At 36.3% G+C, this 14,433-nt stretch overlaps 1 protein-coding gene across 1 annotated transcript in view; it reads left to right on the forward strand.

Annotated features, from left to right (window-relative positions):
• The first annotated feature begins 372 nt into the window (after positions 1 to 372).
• ATP10D (ATPase phospholipid transporting 10D (putative)) overlaps positions 373 to 14,433 on the forward strand; it is a 97,583-nt gene continuing 83,522 nt past the window's right edge. The window contains exon 1 of the mRNA XM_031943355.1: positions 373 to 610. The gene's annotated coding sequence lies outside the window, so the exon portion shown is untranslated. The remainder of the gene's footprint in view (positions 611 to 14,433) is intronic.

Below are 14,433 nucleotides of genomic sequence, written 5' to 3' on the forward strand. Positions count from 1 at the left end.
ATCTGATGTTCTTCCCAATTCCAGATCCACACGACTTAATGGCGTGACAACTTGGTAATGACAAAATCTCACATAAGAAGAGCTACAAAACGAATTAAAAATGTAAACTTTTAGATCTGACTTCTCTCTCGGTAGGCGTTAATCCTCCAAATTTAAAATCCCTGAAATTCTTAAGAGTAAATATTCAAATCCTAAGTATCTGTGCCGACCTTCTTTATTTTTTAATGAGTCGTTTCCACGCTCCTGATCAGCGAGCAGCAGATGTGGAGTTCTTACTCCAACAACTGGGGCACAGGAGCGAGCCAGCGCAGAGCGGCTGGAAGGACGTCAGACCAAGCGTAGCTCGCCCCTGATTGGCTGCCGGGGGAGCCTGGGCTCGCTCTTTGAGGAGGAGGGAGGGGATGAGAGGTCGGGAGGCGAGCCGGCCCAGCAGGCTGGAGCAGCTGAGTTTGGGGAGCCGCCGCTGCGCTGCGCACGGAGCCCCTGCACTGCTTGCGGACTGCCCATGGCTATCGGGGCTGGATAACCCCACCTGCGCGCTTGCCTGCCCGTCTCCCGGCGCCCTGGGTACCCGGAGAGCGATGCGGTAATGTGGCAGAGGCGGGGACCGGTAAGCGCAGAGCCCCCACCCCCACCTTCCTGTTCCCCCTTTGTTTTAGCGTGCTTTCCTGGCAATACCCCGGAGGGGACGTCAGAATGACACCCGGAGGTACCCTCCCAAAGAAGCGTCCGGCCCCTACCGAATTAGATCCCGGCAATCGGGAGGTTAGGACAACTTCTTTACAACTAAGCAGTCAACTCTAGCTTGCATTTACGTTCAGGAACGGGTGCTAGAGCCGCCCGTCCTCCTGCGCTAGTTGGGTAACCTTGGACAGGTGACTTAATCGCCCCGTGCCTCGGTTTCCCCGTTTGTCAAATAACAGGGGGTGACTAGTCAACTTCTAAAGTTCCCTTGAGTGCTAACATTATTACGGGAAGTAAAGGAGTCTGTGTATTTGTTGCTTGTAGCTGCTTTTTCAGATTGCTATCGAATCTTGACAGAGACCTTGGAGGTAGTAGCCAAAATTACCCGGTTGTGAAACTGCACAATCTCACGAGTGTGATGAAAAGGAAAGGAGTTAATCTTAGTAATCTCTACCTGGTTCTTTTAAAGGGATGCTACACCCATAATCTTTCATTCAATCAAAGTCAAGATGATTTGTAAAATTGATATAATTTTAATACAGAAGTGATAGTTACATTGTACTATGCTGTAGTTGGGGAAAAAAAAAAACTAACTTCATATGCTACACCCATACTCTTTCATTCAATCAAATTCAAGATGATTTATAAAATTGATATAATTTTAATACAGATGTGATAGTTCCATTTTTCTATGCTTTTTGTCAGAATGCATCTGATTGTTTGTTCTCTGTTCTCTCTGCCATGTTTTAGGAAGAACATAAATAAACTGGAGTCATTTTAAAGGGGGGAATAATTTATTTTTTAATTTCAATTCCAAATTCTCTCCTTCCCTCCCCTACCTTCTCTACCCATTGAGAAGGCAAGAAATTGTAGAGGGCCGGAACTCTGGAGAAGTATACTTGAAACAAGATGTTAACTCAGTGGAATTGATGAGATGATAATTCTCTAGTTCACATATATACTTGTACTATGCTGTAGTTGAGGGGGGGGGGGGGAACTAACTACATCTGTTTAGTAAGCAAATTAAATTTTGGAATCCTCATGGTCACAAATTCTATTGAGCTAGCTACTTCAGCAACTGTTTCTCTGGGCCTGGGCTTCCCGTGTCAAACAAGGAAATGGAATACATTTACCTGTAAGGCTCCTGACAAGAGCTCCAAAATTTTCTGAATTTACAGTGAGGACACATTTGATTAGCAAATGAAAGTTTGAACAAGGATATTTTGGCAGAAACTATATACACACTTAAGACCTCCATGTAGACACTAAAAGCATAGATTTAAAGTCCTAGTAAAAATTCAGTAAGATGGCTTATCTTAAGAGATAGTGCAAATTAAACAATGGTTTATTTGGTTTTATTCTTGTGAAGACCAGTTAATTATACTCAGAAGACAAATATTTCCACAACCCTAAACTGAAGCAAAGTTATTAACAAACTGCCTTAGAAATGTGTGCTACTGTTCTCACAGGGGGACAATAAGCAAGAATTTAAATGATTACAAACTCTTTACCATTAGTTGAAGGGAAAGTCAGAAGAACGTATTCTGTCCTAGTGAATCAGTAGCAAAATGTTTTGAAGAAAGGCACTTTTGATATTTGTGGAATTCTAGATTCCGTGCAAACATAAAAGGAAATCACATTGATGATGGACTACCTGCATGCCCTTGGGCAATATATTTAACTATCCTAAGTCTCAGCTACCTCAACTATAAAATAGGGACCTTTTAACTCAATCTATGATCTTATGTCCTATAATTAAAAATATAGAAATTCTTCTCTAACCTACCTTACAATGATTGTCTAGGATCTTTGACCTTAAAATACCTATGATTTTAACCAGTTCCTTTTTTAAACCAAATTGTATAACAATTAAATTGATGTTGAGGAAAGAAAAGAAATGCTTCAGAAATACAATTGAATCTTTTGATCTGCATTTTTTTTTTTAAAAATGGGCTTGTTCAGTTACTTCAGTTGAGTTCGACTCTTCATGGTGGCTCCATTTGGGATTCTCTTGATAGAGATGCCATATTGGTTTGCCATTTCCTTTTCCAGCTCATGTTACAGAAAAAAGAAACTGAGGATTTAAGTGATTTGCCAGGGTCACACAGCTAATAAGTGTCTGAGGCTGAATTTGAATTCAGGTCTTCTTGTACTCTTGGACTAGTGTTCTATCCATTACATCACTTAGCCCCTTTTTTGAGTTGGGTACCAGAAAATACTCATATTTTGACATAAGATTAGAATTCTCAAATAGCTGCTGTAAGCTTTTTCACATTTTACGTATTACACATCTTGTGATCTTTTTTTTTTCCCACTTTGGTGTTTGAGATTTTTAATTGTGGGATGTGGTATAATAGTTGATTAGGAATCTGCTTTGTTCTCAACCTAAGAATCAGAAGACCTGGATTTAAGTCAGCTTTGTCTCATATTAACTGAGCAACCCTGAGAAAGTTATTTAATCACTCATTGCTCCCAGATAACTAAGACTTGTTGCTGATCTGCATTGATATAGAGTTGTCTTAATAAGAATTTCCAACTCCAGTGAAATTACAGGTTTAGATGAAAAACCTCATGGTATATTGCCTTGTAGTGTATGGCAGACATTCAGAATGATGTGTAAAATTGATACAGTTTTGATAAAGCCAGCCGTGAGAGTTCCATTTTTCTATGCTTTTTGTCAGAATGCATCTGATTGTTCTCTATTCTCTCTGCCATGTTTTAGGAAGAACGTAAATAAACTGGAGTGATTTTAAAGGGGTAGGGGGAATAATTTTTTTTTTAATTGCAATTCCAAATTCTCTCCTTCCCTCCCCTACCTTCTCTACCCATTGAGAAGGCAAGAAATTGTAGAGGGCCGGAACTCTGGAGAAGTATACTTGAAACAAGATGTTAATTCAGTGGAATTGATGAGATAATGGTTCTCTAGTTCACATATATACTTAGTACGGTGATGTAATGGTTCTCTAGTTCACACATATTCAGTGTGGTATAATGATATAATTATAATAGGGCATTTAAGGGCTGAGAAGGACTGGAAATGAGACATTCTATCTTTGACCATACTCCTGGTGGCTCTCCTGCCTCTTGCACTAAGATCAAGAGTGAGTCAGAGTGAACAGATTGTGAAGCAGACTGTGGAGGAGAGTCTGAGTGAAGGAGAGTGAGAGAGTGAGTGTACTCTAGTTCTATCTCAAACTCAAGAGTCAAGAATAAAGACTTTAGACTCGATTCCTGAGTATCCTCGTGGTAATTATCCTGCTGAGACCAAAGCCCATCTGGAGGAACTCCAGAAAGCTAACATTACCCTATTATAATTATATCATTATACCACACTGAATATGTGTGAACTAGAGAACCATTACATCACCGTACTAAGTATATATATATATATAATCACTTTATTTTGCTTGCTTATATATATAAACACATATGCATATTATAATGCATACGATATATATATATATATAATGTCATATTATATATGTGTCTGTCCTTCATTCCATACTGAGCTTATCAATTCTCTTTCTGGAAGTGGATAGCATTTTTCATCATGAGTCCTCCAAAATTGTCATGGATCATTGTATTGATCAGGGTAGCCAAGTCTTTCCCAGCTGATCATCTTTATAGCAGTCCTGTTACTATATACAGTATTCTTCTAGTTTTTTAGAAGGAGGATTCTTAACCTTCAGTCTATGAACTTGTTTTTAGAAATATTTTGGTAACTGTATTTCACTACAACTGGTCATCTTTATAATTTTTTGTATTTTATTTTATGCATTTAAACACATTTTGAGAAGGGATCCATGGGTTTTCTCAGATTTCCAAAGTGGTCCATTGCACACACAAAAAAACCGTTAAGGACCTCTGCTCTAGTCTAGAGAATGGGTAAGGAATTGGAAAGTATGCCATTTAAGTACTCGTTGAAGGTGCAAGAAATGTTTGATCTAACAAAGAGAAATCTTAGCTTGGGGAATGTGGGGAGTCTTCAGGTATTTGGAAAAGAGTTACATCTGTTCAACTTGATCTGGGAGAGCAGAACTAGGGAGCCATAAGCTGATGTGACAGAGGCACAGTTCTCAATCATTACCAACTTTCCAAAAGTAGACTGGAAGCACCATGTTGCTCATTGCTGGTGATCTTCTAGCAGACAATGGTGAACTATTTCAGTTGCTCTACTGCCTGCAGCTTCTTAAACTTTTTCCATTCACAATCCTTTTCACCTGAGAAATTTTTACACGACCCTCAGTCATGTATATAGGTATATACCTATATACCTCAGTATATAGGTATATAGGTATATAAAATAGGCATACCAATCAAACATTTGCTGATAATAAATCATAATTTTGCAACCTCTATATTCAGTTACAAGAACCCCATATAGGGTCAGGACTCATGGGTTTAAAAGCTGGGCCCTACAAGATCTTCCTTTATAGTATCATTTGGACTAAATGCCCTCTGAGATCTCAATCACTTTTAAAATTTAGTAAATTATCAGACCCTCTCCAAGTAACACTTTTAAAAGTAGAAATGAAACCTTTTTTCCGAAGTCAGAAGATGAATCTTATGCTCTAAAAATAAAACTACTGAGGGAAAGTCTTGAAGGAATCTAATGGGGTGGGTAGTCGAATGGAGTTTTAACGTTTTTTAGGTAGAATCTTAAATGATGTGAAGAAAATAATACTGGTCATACTTAGGAAGAAGAAAACATGCTCTAGGTATAAGAGATGTCATTCCCTCCAAACAACTGCAAGTCATATACAAGTTTTCAGAGATGTCCACGGATGTCATGTTAGACTGCACCAATTAGATTTTGTGTTTATGAAATTTGTATTTTCTCTCTTCTCTCTCTTCTCTCTGTCTGTCTCTCTTTCTTTCTCTGCCTGTCTCTCTCTGTCTCTCCCTATGCCCCACTCTGTGTGTGTGTGGGTGTGGGTGGGGGTGTGTCCCCATACCTCTCTCTCTCCTGTTTTCCTATACAAAACACAGCATAGCATTCTGGCTGAAGAAGTTGTACTTTAAGTAGAACTAAAATCTATTTAGCTCCTATGATATTATGGGGACAATTATTTCATCTCATACTTTTCAAAGGGACCAAAAATGATAACCAGTTGAAATAATTAATGTTATGGAGGGGCAGAGGAAAGACAAGCACAGTAGTTCCAATTCTGGACAGCAAATTATCAAACTATTCATATTTTTTGACATGGTGATTCTGATACTGGGCACACAATAAGAAGTCACACAGAGGGTAAAAGTACATAGACACAAAAATATTTGTTTATGATAGCACTTTTTTGCATTAACAAAGAATTAGTTGCAAGGTTGGGCAAATCAACTGGGACAACACTAAACTAATTGAGGTCATATTAGTGTAAAGGATTATTACTGAATTATAAGATATGGCAAGTATGTAGGATTTAGAGCAATATGGTATTAAGTGATATAAATTAGAATAAGCAAAATTAGAACAGCATACACAGTGGTAGCCATAATATAAAAGAGATCAACACTAAAAGACAGTCAACCTCTTGTGTAATGACTAAACTCAGTCTCAGAGAAATGATGACAAAACTTAATTCTCTCAGTTTAAAAAAATGTGGTTGAGGAGAGAGAAAATATTAATGATATGTAGAATACAGCTATATTAATTAATTTTGTTTTCATAGTTTTGCTTTGTTAAAAAGAAGGGTTCAGTGGTGAGGACTGTTTTGGAGAAAATGAGATAGTACAAAGATAAAAGGTAAAGATTAATCTGAAAAGGTGTGAGAGAATGGTAGCAAACTTTTTTCATTTTATCAATCTCAGCCCCTGTTGGAATTTGCTAATAGGAAAATGAAAATAAAAGTGAAACTAAAAAAGAAATACTGTTTTTGTTAGCACTTTTAAAATGTGATAATGATAAAGAATGCTAAAATTCAAACTTTTAAGCAAAATAAACTTTGGGTTAATTTCTATTTTTCCTATTATTAGTGATTTGGAATAATCTTTTAAATGGTTGTTGGTTGCTGCATCCTCTTCAAATTACTTCATGTCCTTTTATCACTTTTGATGGTATTGGTCTTGGTTTTACATATTTATGTCAGTTTCTTTTATTCTGGATTGCTGACTTTATCAGTCATATCTGATGCAGAAGAATTTTTCTTCACAATCTACCTCTTTATTGGCCAAGGCAGGTTCTAGAAAACTATAAGAGCTTTGAGTATGGAGTAATTGAGGAACACTTTGCCTTTAATCTTTCATCCAAAAACTAGACCAATTTTAGAGAGTGTCTTTATCAGGTAGGTTTTGCTCTAGAATAAGGTTTTTGGTCACGGTAATTCATGAAGACCTTTCACTAAAATATAGAGGAGTTATGGTCCAAGTTGGAAAAAACAAAACCCATATCCATAATGATTTAATATTTTTGAAGTTGGGAAGACAAAATTTTGTTTAAGGATTTTATAAGTGATCAAGATAAGCAGAACCTGATTGCAAAGTAAATAATCATAACTGCTTTCTTCTTTAATATTCTAAAAGGGTGTGTGTGTGTGTGTGTGTGTGTGTGTGTGTGTGTGTGTGTGTAATGATCCCTGCGGAATGTAATCCAATGGGAAGAGTACTGGCTCTGGAATTAGGTGGTCCGTATTCACATCCCTCCTCTGATTTTTTCTTTACATGAGTCCTTTAGCTTTTCTGAGACTCAATTGTAAAGTGAATATAGTCTAGATGCACTATAATAATAATAATAATACTCAATAAATGCATTAGAAAATAGGATGTGAAATCTGATAGGATTAACAACTAGGGAAATCAGGAATGATTTCGAGGAAGAGGTGGCATTTGAGTTGGGTTTTAAAGGACAATGATGAATTCAGAAAGCAAAGGAAAATGGAGGCCATGAGAAGTTTGGGCAACTGTTGTACATAATTGCGTACAACAAGACAGTGAGCAGTCTAGTTTGATTATATCAGAGGGTATCTTGAGGAAAATAACATAAAACTCCAAAGGTATGAGATTTCCAGATTGTGGAGAGTCTTCATTAATAGGGAAAGAAATATGTGGTTTTCATTGTGCAAGAAATAGGGAATCTGTGAAGGGTTTTGACCACAAGAATGTCATGACTAGATCAGTGTATAAATTGTATAAATCTGGCAGTTCTGAGAGGAGTGTATTATATAAGAGAAGAAAATATGAAGTGGGAAGACTTGTTAGGAGGTTATTTTAAGTCCAGATATCTAGAAATAAGAGAATAAACTAAAGGAGTGCTGGTGGGAAACAGATATGAATACTAGAGATATTATAGAGGTATAATTGAAAGCATTTGAAAATGCATGGATATAATAAGTAAAGAAAAGTGTAAGATGTGGGTGAAAGGTTGCTACCACTGACAAGATCGTCTGGACTAGGGAAGGGAAGGAAGGAAAGTAAGCTGGGTTTCAGGTTCTTTACAGAATATTAAAGTGGAGATGTCTTTTATAGGCAACTAGAAATGTGGTGTATCAGAATCTCAACAGAGAAATTAAGATTAGAGATTTGGGAATCATCGATATTGTATAAAAGTGGTGTCGTTTTAAACCTGAGGGAGGGAATGACATTGCTAAGGAAGAGTCTGGGTTTCACAGGCTCAGAGGTAGAACTTTGGGGAATAACACCCTAGGGCCTCAGAAAATGAAAAGCCAGCGAAGAAAGTGTTAGAGGAATAAAAGCAAGATAAAGTAATTAGAATATTAGTATAGAAGAAAGGAAAGAATATTTAGAAAGAGAGATTGGTCTGTAATATCAGGAGTTTCACAGGGGATAATAAGGATGAATGTTGAGAAAAGATTATTCCATATGATAATTAGGATATCACTGATAACTTTGGAGGGAGATAGTATGAGATCAAAAGCAAATTGAAATGGTTATGGAGACAATGATTAGTGAGAAAGTAGTCGCATACATAGATAGTGTTATGTCCTAGAAGTTTGACCTGGGGGAAAAAATCCCAACAGTAATTAAGTGGATTGGAAAATTAGGATTGAGATGCATTGAATGTGATTGTAGCCCACTACAAGCTTCAAAAGGACAGGGTTTATCTTTTATTTAAATTTTATATTTACCCTATAATGCTCTACATCCAGTATGTGTATCTAGATTTGAATGATTGGATGTAAAAGACCCAGTAGAGAGGAGGTGATTAAAGATACATGAGAGAGGAGGATGATGCAGTTAAACTGGAAACCAGGAGTGGAATGTGCTACAAAAGGAAGAGTACTGGCCCTGGAGTCCTCTGATTCTATCTTTATATAAATCCTTTAGCTTCTCTGAGACTCAATTGTTAAGTGAATATCTTAGTCTAAATAGAATAACCTTTAAATTCCTTTCGGAATCTAAATTCTCTGATGCTGTGTATCAGGGACATGGTAGAAGATGAGCTTTTGTGAGACTATGTACTCTTCTCTGACAGAAGGGAAGGGGGAATGGATATTGATGCCAGAAAGTTTGGAGGAGAAAAACTGAGGGTACCACAAGGTTTTTATTTGCTATATTGTGCTATATGTGAAACTAAGGTTTGGATTAAATTGAGGTGGGAAGGAAAAGTGATGAGAGAGTAGATAGAGGGATTACCAGAAGAAAGGTGGACTGAGAGCAAAGAGATAAGTGTTGCTAACCACAGTTTGTCAAAGAATAAATGTTTAACAAATAAATCGATGCCAGGTATTGATACTGGCATTGTTTGCGGCCATTCTCCTTTTTTAAATATACTTTTGTCTATTTCAATTTTCAGGTGTTAAATCACCTAGCCTTTGCAGACATCCAGAGACTCCCCGCCTTGCAAGAAAAAAAAGGCGGGGAGTCCCGGGGCAGTCTCAATAAACTGCCTTTACCTCTAAACTGGAGGGTATCTATCCCCCTACTTCTTAGTTAACAGCTAAGCGCCTCAACATTTGGCTTCAATTTATGACACTGGTAAAAAGAGATATCTAGTCTCTGTCTTTGAATTTACAGTTCAATGCTTATCCTTGGCCATTTTACCTATGTTCATTACTCCATGACTTTTCTCTACAAATCATAAAGTCATCGGAACTCTTTATCTACTATTCGGTGCCTGAGCAGGCATAATTGGCACAGCCCTAAATCTCCTAATCCGAGCAGAACTTGGCCAACCAAGCACTCTGATCGGTGATGACCAAATCTACAATGTTATCGTCACAGCCCATGCCTTTGTAATAATTTTCTTTATAGTAATACCCATTATGATCGGAGGCTTCAGTAGCTGACTAGTCCCCTTAATAATCAGAGCACCTGATAGAGCATTCCCCCAAATAAATGAGTTTCTGACTGCTACCACCATCATTCCTCCTCCTTTTAGCGTCTTCAACAGTTGAGGCAGGCGCTAGAACATGATCCAGGCCTATGTCTTTACCCTACTAGTAAGCTTGTACGTACATGATAATACATAATCATATAATAAGCTCATAGCTATATGATAAAACCTAATGACCCACCAAACTCATGCTTACCACATAGTAAACCCTAGCCCGTGGCCACTAACAGGAGCCCTATCAGCACTCCTCCTTACTTCAGGAATAATTATATGATTTCACTTCCACTCCACACTACTTCTCTTCATAGGAATTACATCAATACTCCTAACAATATTCCAATGATGACGAGATATTGTATGAGAAGGGACCTACCAAGGTCACCACACCCTTGTTGTCCAAAAAGGCCTACGCTACGGCATAGTCCTTTTCATTACAGGATGATATTCTCTTTGATACAGAATAAAACTTCATTTTTTTTTCCTTAATGTGGAAGCAATGTAATGGCAACCGATTGCCTAGCAATCCTATTATATAAGCTTATCAGCTCACTGTCCCACTCACCCCAGTGACTTTTACATCTCATCCCTCCACATATCATCCCCCTGCTTTGCTTTGTATTTTAAGGGAGAAAAAAGATGCCATTCTCTATGACCTCCTTATTCTCCCATCTTCCTGATCCCCTATTACCCAAGTGCCTTCTTCCATTCTCATTTTTTACTCCTGTTTCATGTGATGAAGTGACCTTATTCCTTACCAAAGTTCACCTCTCTGTTAGTTCAAACAATCCCATTCCACAACATCTCTAATGAACTGTCTCTCTGCCATCCGCATTCTTCTGTTTATTTTCAGTCTCTTCTTGTTTACCGGATCATTTTCTGCTGTCTACAAACATGTCCACATCTCCTCAATCCTTGTTCCTTTTATTTCTGCTAACTCTCTTCCTTTTTCTCTTGTGACATTTGTAGCCTAAAATCCTTGAAAAGACCATCTACATAATTAGAAAATAACAGAGGGATACAACTTAGCACAGTGCAGGGCGTATAGGCAGTTTATAAATGTTTATAGACTCACCGTGTAGTATCTTCTCTTCCCTCCCCTAATGATCTTGTAGCAACTTTGTATACATTTGTATATAATTAGACATGTTGTACTCTTCCTTCTTATGTCCCACCCACTCTCCAAACAGAAGGTAAGTTTCTTGAGGTAAGGAATTGTTTAGTTTTGGCATAGTACACAATTGGTACTTAATAAATGCTTGTTTGTTGATTTTTTTTTTTTTTTGTCTAGTACAGAACTTCTTAAACTTTTTCTACTCACTACTCCTTTTTGCTCAAAGATTTTTTGCCCCAGGCAGAGAGATATACAAAATAGGGGTACAAATAAAAAATTAACTGATAATAAATCAAAATTTTGCAACAACCCCCTCCCCACATTCAGTTACAACTTGCCATATGGGGTCACGAACCACAGCTTAATTCCCTGGAATTTAGTTAGGTATTCTCTCCACTCAAGAACTGCCTCAAATACATAGGCTTTACTAAAGATACGATTTTTAAAGTTTCTTTAAAGAAGCTTTGGTAACTAAGCAGTGCTTTTTGAGCTAAGATCATAAATTGTTCTTTGAAAGGGAAGCCAGAAGTGGTCTAGATGAAGTAAGATACCAAAAGTCCTCATAGAGGAAGAACCAGAATTTGAACCCAAGTCATACAATCCTAAATCTAGCATTCTTTCCACTGCACCTCACTGCCTGTATCTAAAATTAAGTTTTACAAATAAAAACAAATCTCTTTATTTACACCAAAAAAATGAAATGGCGTTGACTGAAGTAGGATTTATAAATTTGGATGAGTTGTGTGGTATCATTCCAAAATTATTTTTATAAATCCCAATTTCCTAACAGAAAATTAGCTCAAATTTTTATTTTATTTTGTCATATTTTTGCCTGAGGCTTTTCAGAACAAAATTGCTCTTTTCCATTTCTTCCTATATATATAGCCAGTTACAACAATGGCAAAAATGGGCTTCCAGAGATGGTTTTCATGAACTGGAAGGGTCAAAAACTTTCTTGCCTAGTAATTAGTATTCTGGTCATGACTTTAGTTGGTAGACACAGAAATTGATCTATCTCACCTGACTGACATGTTCCATTTTGGTTCTTCCAGAGCTTGCACTGTATTAACCTAGCCTTGTAGAGTCTGTGGCCCCCTCTGTGTGGTGAGGAGGCATTTGGAATAGAAATTGAATGAAAGATTAACAATTTCAGATTATTAAAAATCTGACCAGGAGACAAGTTCAAGGAGTCTACTCTATAAACACTAAGAACACACAAGTACCTAATTTTTGTTTTGTTTTGTTTTCAGGGTTTGTGTGAAGGATTTTGAGGGGCTTAACTGGTGCTTTTATTATTTTTTAATTTATGAAATAAAATAAGAATTTCCATAACATAGTACAATAAAAAAGATTGCACATGAAACTACAAATCTACTATGTATATCTTTTTCAAATAGACAACAAAATTATGTAAATTTTTTTCTTCCTTCCCTCTGTCCTAGAGATGGTTACCATTGGACACAAATAGGTACCTGAGTGTGTGTGTGTGTGTGTGTGTGTGTGTGTGTGTGTGATTGTCTGTGTGTGTATAAACATATGTAAAATTATTCTATGCATAGTTCTGTTTATCAGTTCTTTCTCTGTTTTGTTTTTAAAGGGATGTTTTTGCTTCTTCCATAGAGCCAAGGGAAAGAACATACCTCAAACTCTCTTGGGTGCCTGTTAGATCATAAGAATATAACCTCTGAGCGGACTCTAAAACTCATTACTCAGCTTACTAAAGAAACAATATTCAATACCAAAAGCAAAGAGAAAAACCAAATTTACTTCGGATGTATAAATGACCAGGTCTTGTCTGTGCAGATTGAAAAGATACCCTTTTAAAAATATACTTTTTCATCAGTTTTATGAATTGGAAATTTGAGAAGTATTTTTCTTTCACATATGTGTGTATATTTTCTTTATACATTGTGTGTGTGTGTGTGTGTGTGTGTGTGTGTGTGTGAAGAGAGAGAGCGAAAGAGAGAGAGAGAGATCATTTTAAATTTCCTTTATGAACAAAAATATCAATAGATGCTGAAAAAAATCTCTTGGAAAAAATATAGAAATTCAATTAAAAACACAAAAAGAGCATAGAAATAAATTGACCTTTTTTTTAATGTGGTAAATAGTATCTATCTAAAATTAAGAGACAACATCATATGTAATGGGGGAAATCTACAGGGCTTTTCTTATAAGATCAGGATTAAAGCAAGGATATCCATAATTAGCATTATTAGTTTGACCTAGTGCAAGGAACTCTAGCAATAATAATATGATGAAAAAAATAAATTGAAGAATAAGCATTAAGAAAAAAAGGGAAATGAATTTATTGGGGCTTACTTTCAGGTTTAATTAAAATAATTTAACAATTATGTAAGTAAAATTTTAGAATATAAAATAAACCCATATAAATAATCAGCATTTCAAGATATTACCAACCTTTTAGGAGGAAGAGATAGAGAAATTTCATTCAGAATAATCACAGAATTTATTTGGGACTACCTACCAAAATACACTCAGCTATAACTATAGCTACAAAATACATTTCACAGAAATATCAGACATAAATAATTGGAGAAATATTAACTGCTTTTGGTTAAATCATATCAAAACAATACAAATTCAATACTACTTAATTAACCTACAGAAGTAAATGAATAAGTAGCAGGGTGTTGAGTAAATTCAAAGACTAACTGGTTTAAAAACTCACTATATTTGATTTTTTTCAAAAAAGTACTTGGAATGGCAAATAACCTGGCAAAATTTGCTATAGGCTGACATCTCCTACCATATAACAAATTATGCTCCAACAAGATATATCATCTAGCTATAAAAAGTTACATCACAAATATAGAAGAAAAGAAGAAAACTTTCCTATACAATTCTAGTTAAGAAAAAATCAAAGAATAGAAAGAATCTTGGGAGACATTTCTGATTATATAAAATTAATGAATTTTTGCACAAACTACTAATGCAGTTATGATTAGAATGGAGAGAGCTAAAGTGGGAAAAATATTTCTGAGCAAATTTGTCTGATAAAGGTCTAATATCTAAGATAGAGAAGAAACCGCTTGAAATATATAGAACAAGAACCATTCCCTGATAGATAAATGACCAAAGAATATGAACTGGTAATTCTCTAAGGAAAAAAGCAAGCTATAAAAAATTATATCAACAAATGCTCCAATCAAATAAAAGTAAATTAAAACAACCCTGCGGCTTTACCTCATACCTTTTGGCAAAATTTGGTAAAGATGAAAAAAATTGAAGAATGGCAATTGATGGGGGGAGTTTCCAGAAAACAGGCACACAAATGCACTGTGATCAGTTTTTTGGAAAGCAATTTAGACCTATGCCCTAAAATCCA

The sequence above is a fragment of the Sarcophilus harrisii genome, chromosome 6 (genome assembly GCF_902635505.1).
Source record: "Sarcophilus harrisii chromosome 6, mSarHar1.11, whole genome shotgun sequence".
NCBI lineage: Eukaryota > Metazoa > Chordata > Mammalia > Dasyuromorphia > Dasyuridae > Sarcophilus > Sarcophilus harrisii.